Below are 16,199 nucleotides of genomic sequence, written 5' to 3' on the forward strand. Positions count from 1 at the left end.
AGTTGGAAGTCCTTGTCGACGAAATCCTCAGAGTCGAGCCACACCTCTTTGGAACATTGGTCAGACAGACCAGCATTTCCGAAAAAACAGCCATGTGGCAGACGATTGTCGATGCTGTGAATGCTGTTGCGTCCACCAGAAGGACCACGCATGAATGCCAAGCCAGGTGGTACGATCTGCGGAGGACGGTCCGCCGCAAAATGACCGACGACCACAACCAGGCCAACATCACTGGAGGAGGTCCGGCCCGCAGACGCGTACAATACCATCCCTGGGAGGAGAAGGTGATGGCCATACTGCCGGTGGTGGCAGTGGAGGGAGTAGAAGGACTCTGAGAGCCTGGTGAGTACACAAACAACTCACCTCACATGGGGGGAACGTCATCCTCAACCAAACCCACAATCATGCACGCAACCACCCCAAAGCTATCGCATGACTCAACCACACTCCATAAACACGCACATGCCACTAGTGCCGCCATGCCCCATGCACCCAGCTGGACAATGCCAAGTCACAGGCCACAGAAAACACCAACACAAGACACGGTAACCCGGATGGCAGGAGTGTGGGCCTCAAAAATCACATAGTGCAACTCAGAAGCAGACAACAATGCCCTCTGCCCATATGGCCTAGGTCACAGCCAGACAAACAGTGTGTCCCCACACAGGAAAGACTTGCCTGCAAATGGCGGACGCCTTGCATGAAGACATGGGGGTGAAGGCACTTTTCGCACATGACAGCAGCCAATGAACAGCCAACACTGTGAAAGAGTGGCAGCACACACCACCACAGCAGCAGCGCAGACACAGACACTACACCCAATGGGTGCCTGGAGATCAGAAACAAACTCACATGAACAAGCCAAGGGCCATTCAAAGATCTGCAAAAAGTGTGTGCCTAGGAAGCTGGGCTGAGGTGACAGAGGGCGACACACAGAGGGAGGGAGAGGGGGAGAGAGAGGGAGGGAGACACAGGGAGACGGACAGAGGGAGGAGGCTGACACAGGGAGGGAGGGAGAGGGGGACAGAGAGGGAGTGAGAAAGGGATACACAGGGAGACCAATTCAGCCTTGGGGTGTGTGGGAATGTCTGCTCGTCAGCAGGTGGACTGCGTGCATGTAGACAAGGGTGGCCAGTGCCTGAATCCCCCTCTCTTCTCCATGGCAAAATACTGGGCCATGTCTCAACCTGTGCACGAGCACAACGCCAGCTACCTGCATTATATAAGTGTGTGGAACAACTCCATGTGCCCACATACAGTGCAACACGGAAGGCGCCAATGCATGGCTCGCCACACCTGCTCACTCCACTGCTGACTGCAGTCACAATTGACGCAGCAAGTAAGACTGTGTCACACATATGTAAAGTCTCAAAAGCTGTGGCCAAGGGACATACCCATGCACAAGTGCACTGTGAGTGGAATGCAAGACATATCCAAATACCCAGAGGAAATGTGCCAACTTTGAAACGAATGAAACATGGATTTTGCATGGAACAAAAGTAACATTGTCTCTCTCACACACAGGTCAACGTCGTGGATCAACCCCCAACACTGGGGGGGAAGACTCACAGGACCCGGCTCTGCGGGATGACGATCCCATCGGCAGCAACGACTCTCACCACTCTGTGGACGGCCCCGACCAACCTGGCCCCTCTGGTGTCCAACCACCTGCAGCACCTGCGTCAGGTAGAACTGGGCCAACCATCACCCCCACTCCTGCCACATCCCAGGAGACACCCAGGATCCCTGCCCCACCACCACAACGCAGCCAGGCTGACCAGGAGGGACACGGTGTACCTGGCACCCAGGAGGAGGCAGACGACAACGCAAATGCCACCCCTCAGGGGTCCCGGAGACCCGATGTGCCCACAAGGGCAGGCCAGGTGCAAGTGGGCAGGGGTGGTGGGAGTGGAGGATGGCGGAGGCGCGAGCCTGACCAGTTGGCTGCGGAACCGGTATATTCCCATGTAAGAAACATCCTGGACACATACCGGCAGGACACCACGGGCATGAGCCAGGCTGTGTCCACCCTCAACGAGATGAAGGGGACCCTCGAGGAGATCAAGACCCAGCAGGCCCAGCAACATGCAGAGCAACATGCCTGTCAACTGCAACACCAAGGGCGGATGGAGGACAGACAGGCTGAGCTCGTGACGGTGTTCACGGGAATTCACCGTTCACTCCGTCGGATAGCCGACAACATGGGCAACCCTCCCTGTGCCACCAGGCGAAGAACATAACCACCCACAGGGAGGGATCAGGAAGAGGAGGAGACATCTGACGGAGCATCCCAAACATCGTCACGGCCTGCTTCTGAGGGTTCCCGCAGGAGGGCGGGTCGTCCACGGAAAAGACCGTGAGGGTCGGCGCAACAGCACCATCTCCCAGGACACCTGGCCTGGCACCTGGCCCACTGGACCAACAGCAGCACATCAGCAAAAGACTTTCTCTGCCACATGGACTTGCTAGTCACTGTCTGACCAATGTTGACAAAGACTGTGGCATGGATTCTGATGATTTCCAATGGCAAGGACACCAACTCCCCCAGTGAACTTTGGATTCCACACACCCAGAAAGCCCCTCTTGTCATACCCCCCCCAACACGTACCCCAACACAAATAAAAACTTACACGATAAAGAGATGATGCCTACATTTTGTATTATTACCTTAAATGTGTCTTGTAAAGTCTAACCATGCCTGAGTTCTCATATGACTTCAACCATCCATACCCTGGGGCCTGAGTCTGGCACAGGACACACATGGGTCACAATGTATTAGGCAAGACAGACATGGAGCACCACACACACCCGTGATGGGCCCAACCAGCTGAAACAGGTGGCAGAACCATGTCCTGCAAGCTTGAGTCAGGTGGATGCAGAGAATGGTGGCCTGGCCAACGTTGGATGCATGGGGATGGCACATGTCACAATACCCACACAGTCATGGACATCATGCACAATACAGAGTCTAATCCCACACAAACAGCTTGCATCTTGCTACTCTACACATAGACACATAGCCACTATCACTGAAAACCATGCCAGACATGCCGTATGCACCGTGGCAACACACCAGCATTGACTGAGAAGAGGCACCTTGGAGGCATAGGGACACCTTTATTAGTCATGTATTCCGGAATGCAGAGGCAACTCGGAGTACACATACACAGGTCATGTGGAGTAACATGTGGGTCCAACACTGGCACCCCCCTTCTGCAGCACAAATGCGTGATAGCCATGGAACTGGCACACAAGTGTCGGGTAACAGCTAAACACCCCCTGCTGCTCACGGAGAGGCTGCCATACACCATTGATCCTCTGATGTGGAAGTCCCACACCATGTCAAGCCAATGCAAACCGTATGTGTCCGAGGGCAGTGTTACACACATTGATGCCATCATCACAATCCACTATCCCATTACAGATGACTGTCAACAAGTCTGACCATCTATTCAGGTGTATCCAGCTACATGTAATGTGTCCCATGGTGATGCGACATGTCTGCAGAGGAACCAAACATCGACAGGGGCAGTGTGCACACATCGTAAACAACTGCCACACCCAATACCCCCCTGATGCATCCCTTACCCTAAGGAGACTTCCAAACTTGTCCGTGCGTGTAACACTGAGTCAGCACACGATGACGTGTCCATGAGGAATAGCAGTGCCACAACAATGCAACCAGCAGACGGCATGCGCAAGTACCTGGGGATGAGAGACACACAAGAAGTCAGCCACAAAAAGCACAGCCACTTGCATGTGCATGTACTCGACACATGTAAGGATGCTAGGTCACAATTATGACTGTGGAAATACACTCATCACTGGCACCATCACTCGAGTGACACATCCACACACACCCCTGACTCACGTGGCATACATGCAGATGGACACACACATGGCAACATATGCCACACGGGGACCAATGCGTGCACACTCAGACACTGGTACTCACCACTAAGCAAAGAAGTCGCGTATGAGCCGACTCCAGATGTCCACTTGCGGAACCACATCCTCCACATCACTAGCCCCATTGCCAAGCCCTTCGTCCTCCACGGGTGGATGGTCCTGATCATCTTGATCCAGGATGAGTGGCACAGCTTTCTCAACTGCCATGTTGTGCAGCATGCAGCAGACCATGAAGATTTTGCAGACCTTCGCCGGGGCATATGGGAGGGTGCCGCCGGTCTTGTGTAGGCACCTGAATCGGCTCTTCAGGAGGCCAAATGTCCTCTCTATCACTAGCCTTGTCCGGCCATGGGCGGTGTTGTAGCGGAGCTGGGCCGGCGAGCTGGGGTTGCGGAGAGGTGTGATCAGCCATGGCATGTTGGGATAGCCAGCGTCCCCTACATGGAAACCACATGGACATAAGTAGGACAGGAGAAGCGGTCGTGCTGGAAGTCTACGCAAAATACAGGACAGACAGAGTGTACCCACCAACAACACATGCTCGTTCGTTGCGCAGCTGCGTCATCATTTCAGGCACCCTGCTACGCCTCATGATGTAGGCATCGTGTGCTGATCCTGGAAAACGAGCACAGACATGTGAAATCACCATGTTGGACAGACACACCACAAGGGCATTGATGGAGTGGTAGTGCTTGCGATTCCTGTACGCTACCTCCTGTGCCTGTGGTGGTACCAAAGCCACATGTGTCCCATCTATGGACCCAATGACATGGGACATCCCTCCCAGGGCATAGAATCCACGCTTGACCCCAGTCAACTGTTCAGGAGTTGGGAAATGGATGAACTCATCCAGGTGAAGCAACATGGCCTCTAAAAAATCATGCAGCACACGGCTGAACATGCTCTGGGACATGCCACCAACATGAGCTATGGTATATTGAAAGGTACCCGTGGCAAGAAAATGTAGGGCTGCCATTACCTTCAGCATGGGTGTCAGTGCCGTAGGATACCTGTGCAGCGGTTGCAGGTGTGGTGCCAGCCTTGCCGTCAACTCCTCAATCAACGGTTGGGGGAAGCGGTAGCAGCGTATACAGTCATTCTCCCGCATGTCAGCCAAGTCCGGAATTGGTCGGGGAAGAGGCGGCGCTCTGCAGTAATTTGAAAGTGACAAGGAAGAGAATGCACTACAACAACAATTTATATGTACTGAGCACATGTTAATCTGTCAATACACATATGCTACATAGGGAGTCAGGTATGTGCTACATGCCCTGGACACGTATGGCTGCCAGGTGACACTCCTACCAAGACCCAGATACACACGGAGATTGTGAACCTCCACATCCCATGGCATGGGACTAGCTGTGTCCCAGTGTAAGTGAACAGCCGGACGCAACACAGGAGTGACATACATCAACCTATCAGCAGAAGTAGGATGTTGATTGCAGAGACAGGTAGCGGAACACTAGAGCCACAGGTCACATGACATTACACTAGGACAGCCCACACACCTTGCCATGAAGGTGTACCTGTCATGACTGACCACACATACATTGAGAGGATGCAGACAGGTCCTTGTTACACTACTCCGTGTCCCATGCATACATACACACCTTACATCTGATACCACATGTGGCCTGGTGTGAGTAACAGTGTGCCATGGCCATCTACACACAGACACATGTTGGTTGCAGCAACAGCAGATGCTTTTGAGGGAACACCAACATCAAGCTAATGTGAACACACCACACATACATGACATAGACACATCGTGCACCGTGGGTAGTCACATGTCTGGTGTGGTAACCCCTGTAGCGGGCATCAAGGGACACTTGCGTGTGTTGTTGACTGTGCCATGCCAGTGACGCTCATCTCAAGTGTGCTGTACGACATGCACACATGTCAAAGGAGTGAAGGGCATGTCTGGCACATATTGCACCGTCACACATAACATCTGTACACATCTCATCATACATCTATTGCCTTCACAACTCAGGAGTGATGTGCCACATCACAGCCTTTCACACCTGTGCCCCACACATGTAGTACTGCCCAGACAATGCCTTGATGTCCATCCATGGACAAGTATGTCAGCTCTATTCCTTCCTGTGTGCTGCCTGTCACCACTGTTATGTGTGAAAGGCACCGTACATTCGCTCTGAGGGCGTGTGTACGTTCCCTATCACTATGGGAGTGCTGCCGTAGGCCTACCCAGAGTGATAGTGAGCGTACAGGAGTGTGTACGGTCCGTATCACTATGGGTACGCATACGCGAGCACTCCCATAGTGATAGTGAGCGTACACGCATGTGTACGGTCCGTATCACTATGGGTACGCATACGCGAGCACTCCCATATTGATAGTGAGCGTACACGCGTGTGTACGGTCCGTATCACTATGGGTACGCATACGTGAGCACTCCCATAGTGATAGTGAGTGTACACGCGTGTGTACGGTCCGTATCACTATGGGTACGCATACGCGTGCACTCCCATAGTGATAGTGAGCGTACACGCGTGTGTACGGTCCGTATCACTATGGGTTTGCTCGCGTATGCGTACCCATAGTGATACGGAGCGTACACACGCCTGTACGGGCCGTTGCTATGCATTTGGGGTGCCCTAGGGCCCCGGAACGCCCCGTACCTGTGTGTGAATCTCCAAATTACATAGGGGACACATGAGGGACAAGTATAAAGGCCTACATGCATGCTGGTTGTCATGGAGACCAAGTTTAAAGTTTGATTTTTTTTCAGCAGGTGCCCAGCAAAAGTCGGTTTGAATGAATCTACTTTGTTGCAAAGTGGTTGTGGAGTTTACATCATGCTCAAGAAAAAAAAGAGCTAAGCCACTGACTGTGCTAGGTTTAAAGGGATTGGAGGAAACATAGGATGCAAATGTTAGTGACCAATCACTCTGTACTCCTGTGCATGAAACAGGCCAGCAAGGCAGATATAAGGCAGCCAGGTCCCATGAGAGAGACCTTGCCTGCACATCTTTTGATTCTACAACACTGCTGCTGCTCGTGATTCCCTGGCACCATGTCAAGGTCTGTGGAGAGGGCCCAGCCTTTCACCCTGGAGGAGAATCTGGCATTGCTGGATGTGATCCTCCCACAGTACCCCATGCTGTATGGGCGACCAGGGTTTCAGGTGAATGCAGAGTCCACTAGCACAGACTGTGTCCCTTTTTTGTGATTGGGACTTCTGGCATTGTGTCCAGGTGTGACACACATGCATTGTACTGTAGAGTGGGTCCCAGGGGGGGGAATGCCTGATGTCTCCCAGCCAGAGCATGCTGTGGTGCATGTCTGCCGTCCTCACTTGCATTGTGTTTACTGTGACAATCACTGCATGGTGCATGCCACATTCTGCCTGTCTTATCCTCCTGGGAATGCTGCCTCTACAGTCCTCATGTGATTATGTGGTCAGCCCAGTGTGACAGGTGACTGTACCCACAGATGTGTGTTAGTTCAGTGTACCTGTGCTGAGAGTATCCACATGATGTGTTCGTACCCTGGACATCGGTGTGTGTGTAAGTCCCCTGTCATGTGGGTGGGTGCATATGTGGAGTGTAGCACCCAAGCTGCATGAGGGATGGATATACCCTGCCCATCTGATGCGAGCAGGGAGCAGTGCTGTGTGTCTGACGTGCAGAGCCAGCCCCACACCTGTGAGCCCCCCCCGCTTAGTGGCACATGTACAGAGTGAGGTTTGTAGCTGCATTTGGCAATGGCAGGTGAATGTCCTGTGCCTGTGTGTGTCTGTGTACTCTGCTGAGGTAGCGTCAGTGGCCTGTGGCATGTGACTGCTTTGAGGTGCTACACATAATCCTGGTGTACCTTCTGATGCACAGTGTGAGTCTGGATCATTTATTGTGTCGTACCCCTCATGCCACCTGTGTACTTTCAATGGCAGGTGGTGCATTTGCCATTACACAGAGAAAAATGTCCCTATGACAAAGGTGCAATGCTTTGGCTGCATACTATGCCTTGTTGAAACCAGCAAAATTGATCTAATGTGTGTCTGTGTGACATGTGGCAGGTGTATTGATGTAGTCTCACTTTTTCAACCCCACAGGTAGGCGCCGCTGCCAAGGAGCAGATCTGGAGGGACGCCGTCAGTGCCGTGAGGAGGACGGATGGTCGCAAGCGGCGCCTGGCCCAGGTGAGAAAACGCTGGCAGGATATCCGGTGCTGGACACGGAGGATCGCACGGGTCCTGCTGGGGGACTCACCTATGGGCCCTAAGAACCATGGGTGTCACCGTCTGACCCACATCCACAAGCGTGTGCTGGCGGTGGTCTTTCCAGACATGGACAGGCGCTTACGGGAGAAGCAGCAGCAGGAAGGGGGTAGGTACATGTGTGTTTGTTGTGTGTCACCAGCATTTGCAAGTGCGCAGTTGCATGGATACACTGCCAGTGTTTAAATTTGCGGTGCAGGTCCTGTCACCCACAGTATAGCGGTGCTGTCCCCTCCTTGCCATGTGTTCCCTGGTCTGTGTGTAGTCACTCTTTCACAAGGTCATCTGGGCTGGCAGTTAATCCACGTGACCAATGCTTGCAGCATAATGTGTGGGGGTGGTGTGTAACAGTTTTTGGCACCTTGCCTGTGCCCTGTCCAGTACAGTACTTGTGGGGTCCATGTCAATTGGCACTGATGCTGAGTCCAGACATAGGAGTATGTCTCTGAAGTGTAATGCCTTACAGCAAGCATGTCCTATGTTGTGGCCTGTGACATGATGTGCATGAGTGTGCGATACGCAGAGTGCAGGGATGGTGGCCTGTGTTGCAGTCATTACCATTCAGGACCATGGAATATTGTGGCCACTACTGTCCCCTGGGGCATACTTTGCTAGGTATCATGTGTGTCATCACAATATGTGGACACTCTCAGTGTCTACAGCATAGGATGTGCTCTGTGCCATTGTCCCCTGGCACCATGTATATTTACGTAACATGTTCTACAAGTGTCCACTGTACAGCCTGACCTAATTTTCCTCGTTCATACTCACGGTGGCCAGTGCCTGTGTGTCTTGTTACAATTACTGATGATGGCCATTTGTACATGAGATCGTTGTACAGGCGCACATGGGGTCTTTTGGGTCCAATATGGGTTTCTGGCAGCCCATGTGTATTTCTCCCAGACTAAGAGATGCAAGTGCTTCCTGTGTCTCATCACATTGTCTCATGTAGGGGGTGGTTGGTGCGGGCAAGGCCTACATGTCGACCCCTGAAATCTCATTGCTCGGTCTGGCCAGTGTGTGATGTTTGTCTGGACATACACTCAAGGTGCAGTGTCCCATTCATGTTGGGCATGTCTTTAAGTATTACCTTTGCAGCATGTGCCTCAAGTTCATGGAGATGGTCCCTGCTCATCCCTAGTTACAGCAACGCTGTGTGGTGCAGATGCAGTGCTGGATTGGCCCCAGAGCCTGGCTCCTCTGTCCAATTCCATATCATGTCATTTGCAAATGTGTCATGCTCTCCATAGTTTCTCAGTGGCATGGTGGGTGAACCAACTGTGTGTTGCAGGGCCTATATATGTACCTTGTATTGTAGATGTAACTCATCTTTCATTTCAGGCTATGCACTGTAACCTATGTTGATTTGACTCATGTGACATATGTATATAGGTGTCTGATTAATTCCTGTTTATTCACCTTGCCCACAGCATCGTCGGGGGACACGGATGGAGACACCGGCACGGACGGTGCGGAGGGACCGGGCACCAGGGCCAGCAGTGACACCTTAGCTGGCACATCGAGTGTAACTGAGGCCGAGGGGAGTGAGCCGGAGGACCTGTCCACTGCCACCACAGATTATGAAGCTGACGGGTCCGAGGCTGAGCACTCCGAGGGGGTGGAGGCTGCTCCAACAGCAGCACAACATCTCTCCCCGCCCCCTCCATTGCCATCACCGGCCTCCCACTTGCTCGTGTCCCTTCCTGGCGTGCTAGGTCACCACGTGTCTCCTTCCTGCCAGGCACTGCACCCCCTGCCCCTGTATCCACTGCTGCCGCCAATGCCGAGTCTGTGCACATCCTGCGGCAGTTGCAGGTTGGTCAGGCTGCGATGCTTAATGTCCTCCATGGCCACGGGCAAGTGCTCACCAACATGGAGGCATACTTGGAGGGCATTTCAGCATCTTAGGCTGACCAACGCAACTTGCTGCGGTCTATTGACTCGACACTGTCTGCAGCAGTGGGTGTCCTGCAGCACTTCGTCCCACCCCCTACCCATGCCCCATCCACACTTCCCACTCCCATGCCTGTCCCACGTATACCCAGACGTCAGCATGCACACACCCCACCAGACACAGGCACCACACCAGCCGGGAAGGCAAAGCGCACACCTCCTGGCACGCACACACAGGGTGAAGTAGGCACACCCACTGGGTCGGGGGGAAACGGAAGACACGCAGCCAGAGTGGGAGTCCACATTCCTCACGACCACCACCCTAAAAATCCACTCCCCTCAGCTCTCCTGGCCAAGAGTCGGACACAGGGCAGTCCTGCCCAGTCTGTCCATCAGCCCCAGTGTGGCACCACCCCGCAAGCGGTGGAGGAAGGACACCGGCAGGGGAGTTGAGTCCCCCCCTGTCCACCCCCCCCAGTAGCACTGCGACCCATCCCTGTGACACCCCCCTCCTTGGGGCCTGTGGTTCCTTCAGGTGCAGGGGCGACTCTGAGCGACCTGGCAGTAGTGTGCAGCGCCGTGCTCGAATCCACCTTTGGCGCTGCCCCACCCCATGTGTTGGAGTCGTCCGTCCCTGCACCCACAACACCTCCCCTTGCCCCTCCTGTCCCTGCGGTGCCTGGTCCTACCCCCCAACATGATGCCCCCCTCCTGTGGAAGACAAAGGAGTCTGACTGTGCAGGCAAGCTAGGGGACACACGTACCACTGTGTCCCCCATCCGGATTGTAGTCATGGACTGCCCTATGGGCCTTGTATATATTGACATTTATGATGCTTTTTACTTACATCCTGCTGAATAAAGCAATTTGTTTTTTCCTTTGTACACTACTGTTTATCTGGTGTTGCTGTTGGTGGACCAGCTCCATTTTGGGTGGTGATAATGTGTTGGGTGTGTGGGAAATGTAGTCTTGTGCTGGTCATAGGGTGGACCCTGGTATCTGTGTGCCATCACAAGCTGTTGGCTAAATTACTTTGTTCATGTAAGCAGTTACTGCATGGTGACATCGTCCCAAGGTGTGTTCCTTCCTCTGTGTAACCTGACATCTTCCCTGCAGGGTGTTTTCACTATGTGGTGCTGAGCTGTGTCTACATCAGCAGGGGGTGTGACGGACTCCTTCAACTTTGCACATGCATGCTGTGCGATGTCTCCACCTGCATAATTTGTGGCATCCTTGGTGGTCACTGTACTTGTGTATGTTGACTGTTGACAAGACTTCATGTGGACATGTTCTCTTTTAGGCGCTATGCATGTGTGTACTCCCAGCCTCGCACACATGTGGTACATGTACTGCAGGGTCTTTGTGCACCTGACTGACATTTGTGGGCATTGTATCTGTGGGTACTCCACCCTTTGCGTTCCATGGGCACTGCTGGGAGTGATAGGCCCCCACCCCTCCTGTGTCTGGGCACTGCTGGGAGGACTCTGCACCCACCCCTCCTATGTCTGGGCACTGCTGGGAGTGATAGGCACACACCCCATCTATGTCTGGGCACTGCTGAGAGGACGCTGCACCCACCCCTCCTATGTCTGGGCACTGCTGGGAGTGATAGGCCCCCGCCCCTCCTGTGTCTGGGCACTGCTGGGAGGAATCTGCACCCACCCCTCCTATGTCTGGGCACTGCTGGGAATGATAGGCACACACCCCTCCTATGTCTGGGCACTGCTGGGAGTGATAGGCCCCCACCCCTCCTGTGTCTGGGCACTGCTGGGAGGAATCTGCACCCACCCCTCCTGCGTGTGGCCATGTACGGTCCGTACATACACTGTTGGGGTGGGGGTATGCTCCATACATACACGGGTGAGGGTACGGTCCATACATATACTGTTGGGGTGGGGGTACGCTCCATACATACACGGGTGAGGGTACGGTCCGTACATACACTGTTGGGGTGGGGGTACGCACCATACATACACGGGTGAGGGTACGGTCCGTACATACACTGTTGGGGTGGGGGTACGCTCCATACATACACGGGTGTGGGTACGGTCCGTACATACACGGGCGAGGGTACGGTCCGTACATACACTGTTGGGGTGGGGGTAGTCTCCATACATACGCGGTTGTGGGTACGGTCCATTCATACACGGGTGAGGGTACGGTCCGTACATACACTGTTGGGGTGGGGGTACGCTCCATACATACACGGGTGAGGGTACGGTCCATTCATACACGGGTGGGGGTACGGTCCGTACATACACTGTTGGGGTGGGGGTACGCTCCATACATACGCGGGTGTGGGTACGGTCCGTACATACACGGGTGAGGGTACAGTCCGTACATACACTGTTGGGGTGGGGGTACGCTCCATATATACGCGGGTGTGGGTACGGTCCGTACATACACGGGTGTGGGTACGGTCCGTACATGCACTGTTGGGGTGGGGGTACGCTCCATACAGACACGGGTGGGGGTACGGTCCATTCATACATGGGTGGGGGTACGGTCCGTACATACACTGTTGGGGTGGGGGTATGCTCCATACAGACGCGGGTGTGGGTATGGTCCATTCATACACGGGTGGGGGTACGGTCCGTACATACACTGTTGGGGTGGGGGTACGCTCCATACATATGCGGGTGTGGGTACGGTCCGTACATACACGGGTGGGGGTACGGTCTGTACATACACTGTTGGGCTGGGGGTACGCTCCATATATACGCGGGTGGGGGTACGGTCCATTCATACACGGATGGGGTTACAGTCCGTACATACACTGTTGGGGTCGGGGTACGCTCCATACTTACGCGGGTGTGGGTACGGTCCGTACATGCACGGGTGGGGGTACGGTCCGTACATACACTGTTGGGGTGGGGGTATGCTCCATACATATGCGGGTGGGGGTACGGTCCATTCATACACGGGTGGGGGTACGGTCTGTACATACACTGTTGGGGTGGGGGTACGCTCCATACATACGCGGGTGAGGGTACGGTTCGTACATACACTGTTGGGGTGGGGGTACGCTCCATACATATGCGGGTGGGGGTACGGTCCATTCATACACGGGTGGGGGTACGGTCCGTACATACACTGTTGGGGTGGGGGTACACTCCATACATACGCGGGTGTGAATACAGTCCGTACATACACGGGTGGGGGTACGGTCCGTTCATACACGGTTGAGGGTATGGTCCGTACATACACTGTTGGGATGGGGGTACGCTCCATACATACGCGGGTGCGAATACAGTCCGTACATACACGGGTGGGGGTACGGTCCGTACATACACTGTTGGGGTGGGGTTACACTCCATACATACGCGGGTGGGGGTACGGTCCGTACGTACCCGTGCCCACGCTGTGGAGTGCTTGTGCGGGCCGTACCCAGGCCTTTGGCACATGGGTACGGGCCGTACCGCCATTGTTGGGGTGACCTGGGTGTGGGCGTGGTACGACTCATACCCATGCTCTTAAGGCGTGGGTACGGTACGTACCTGTATTGTTGTGTTGCCGGTTCGCGTCGTCGCCCACTTCCGTTGTGGCGGACGCTGGCGTTGCTGGACACGCCCCCACCCCCTCGAAGTGACCAGGTCCTGGAGGTCAGGTATGTCCAGGGCATGTGTGCTGTGTGACTTGGGTGGGGGTTTTGTGTCGTGCCCCTGCCCCCCCCCCCCTTTGCCCCTGGGTGTTGTTCTGACCTTCTGCGGCGTCTGCGTCGGTACCTGTAGAGGAGGTCGACTGCTATGAGGCCCGGGATGACACGTAGGTTTGGGTCCATGTCTGTCCGTCACGTACAGGTGCTCCTTGTGCGCGTCGTCCTGATTTCCCGGCAGTTTTTGGCTGCCGGAAAATATTCTCCGCGCGGGATGACGTTGGTGCGAATCGTACTTCCTGGTTCGTGGAACGCAGGCTGCATGCGTCCCGACGTCACGTCGGCGCTTTTCCGGATGTCATTTGTGTGTTTATTTTCCTCGGTTGGTGTTTTGTACGATTCGTACGGAAATAGTGTTTCCGTGCGAATCGTACTTGCATGTTTGTAAAGTTTTACAACCGGGTACGAGTCGGACGGAGAATACGCTCCGACCGACGGTTCGTACCCGGTTTCTCCAGGATCCTAATCGGCACCCAAGTAGTAAAATTAGCTAGTACATTTATAGGTAAGATATTATTTCCATTAACATGTGTGATTTTCTTAGTATTAATAATTAGACTAGGATGTATTTGTAGTAGAAAGGATAAAAATCAGAAAAGAATAAAAAGAGAAAATATAAGAAGAGATAAGAAACAAGAAAGGGAATTTGAATAAATAGAATTAGAAGAAATCAAGGAAAGTATGTATAAAACAGCAAAAAGAGAAGAAACAGGAGAAACTGAAATATGAATGAAACAAGAAACAATTTGAAATTCCGTAAAAGGGGATACAACATTTTTTTGTTGGTGTGGTGATATAATCACCAAAGGGGGGATTGCTGGAGCGGGTAGTACAACATTTTGTATACCCCCCCATTCTGCATGTTTATATTAATCTAAATAATCAACTAATAGTAATCTTATTAATTGGTTTGCAGTGAAAGACTTATCAATCATATTAGCAAAAGAATTACACGTAGGAATTGCACTTTGCATGGCTAAACTAATTGTAAACTAACACATGTATGCATACTAATAATAGAAAATTAGAATTTTGCATGATACATGTTGCTTTGGTGATGTAATTGTAAATTGTGCTTATTGAGTGAGTATAAACGGTTTGGATGTTGCTTTCTGCTAGATAATTACTTACACATAAGGGTATTAGCGAGGGATTAACATTTTATTAGCCATTTCTATGTTTTAATTACGTTTTTGTGTTTGTTTTACTTAAGTTGCCCATTTCGGCCTAGTCAAAATGGCTGAAAGAGACGTTGAACGTGACTGCTCCTGACAACAAGAGGTTCTGGGTGAAGTGCGCATGCGTCACCGCCAGCAACAGTGGCCTGGTCCTGACCCTGGGAGTTGAAGTCCTAGTCAAGTTTGCTCCGGGAACTTCGCCAATAATTAGACAAAGGACTGTCTTAAAACCGGAACCAGCAAGTGCGATGACTTCATTTTGCAGACTTTGTGAGAACTTTACCGTTCGACCCCAAGATGACCAATCAGAACTTTCTAAAACCCTAATCTTGATACTTTTTGACATTATTTTCATTATAAAAGTAGGTAGGGAATTGAACTAATGGCTCACGCTCTTCTTTGACGAACTTGATTTCCTGACGTTATGCTGACGTAGAGGACGGTGACACTGCTGGTCAGCTGTTATCCTGAATCTTTGAGAGACTGAATTGCGGCCTGACTTTGATGAAATTAAAGGGTTTTTCCACGACTTGACTGACTTAGAGGACGACTTTTAGCCAGATTAGGTAAATATGATGTTCTGCGGTTCTGATGAGGACTTCTAACATTTTGAAAATTTCTTAGATAAATGATATTTGATTAATTGACAAATGTGTGGTGTCCATTATTTGAAGAAGAAAATCTAGATTAATGAATAAAGTATAGATAAATGATTGTGTTCACTAAACCTATAAAAACAACTAAATGATTCATCTCCTTATGAGAGGAATATCTCAGGGTTGGAGTCAATGCATTTAGAGTTAGGTAAAGATATTCCTTTCATGTCAGCGTTTGGAAGCTTATTCCTCTAGGGAAGCAGATCAACGGAGTATGAGTGTTGGTGTTATGGGCCCCACCAATGAATGTATTTGAGTGAATTCACTATTGAAGTATTTGTTCTGTGTCGAAGGGGGAATTTGATATTCCACGCTGCAACAGAATGGCTGCTGCAATAGAGGGTTTGGAGGGCTCGGATAACCATGTTTCAGTAAGAAATAGGAGATCTGGAACATGATCTGCCAGAAGATCATAGATTTGAGCAGCGTGCTTTTGCAGCAAGTGTGTATTCAGTAATAAAGCTCTAAAGTACTTTCCGTGTTTAGCTTTCTGAGGTGAAGAGGGAGTGTAAGGAGAAACATTTATAAGCCTGGGAGGAGTCCAATTACATGTGGGGCATTTAAAATTAGACCATGTCTCAACATTGGTGGCTAGACAATGGCAGACTTGGAGAGAATTCAAGTTCAGCTGTTTTTCATGTTCAAAATGTAATGTATTGTTCAAA

Source organism: Triturus cristatus, chromosome 7, assembly GCF_964204655.1.
Source record: "Triturus cristatus chromosome 7, aTriCri1.1, whole genome shotgun sequence".
Taxonomy (NCBI): Eukaryota; Metazoa; Chordata; class Amphibia; order Caudata; family Salamandridae; genus Triturus; species Triturus cristatus.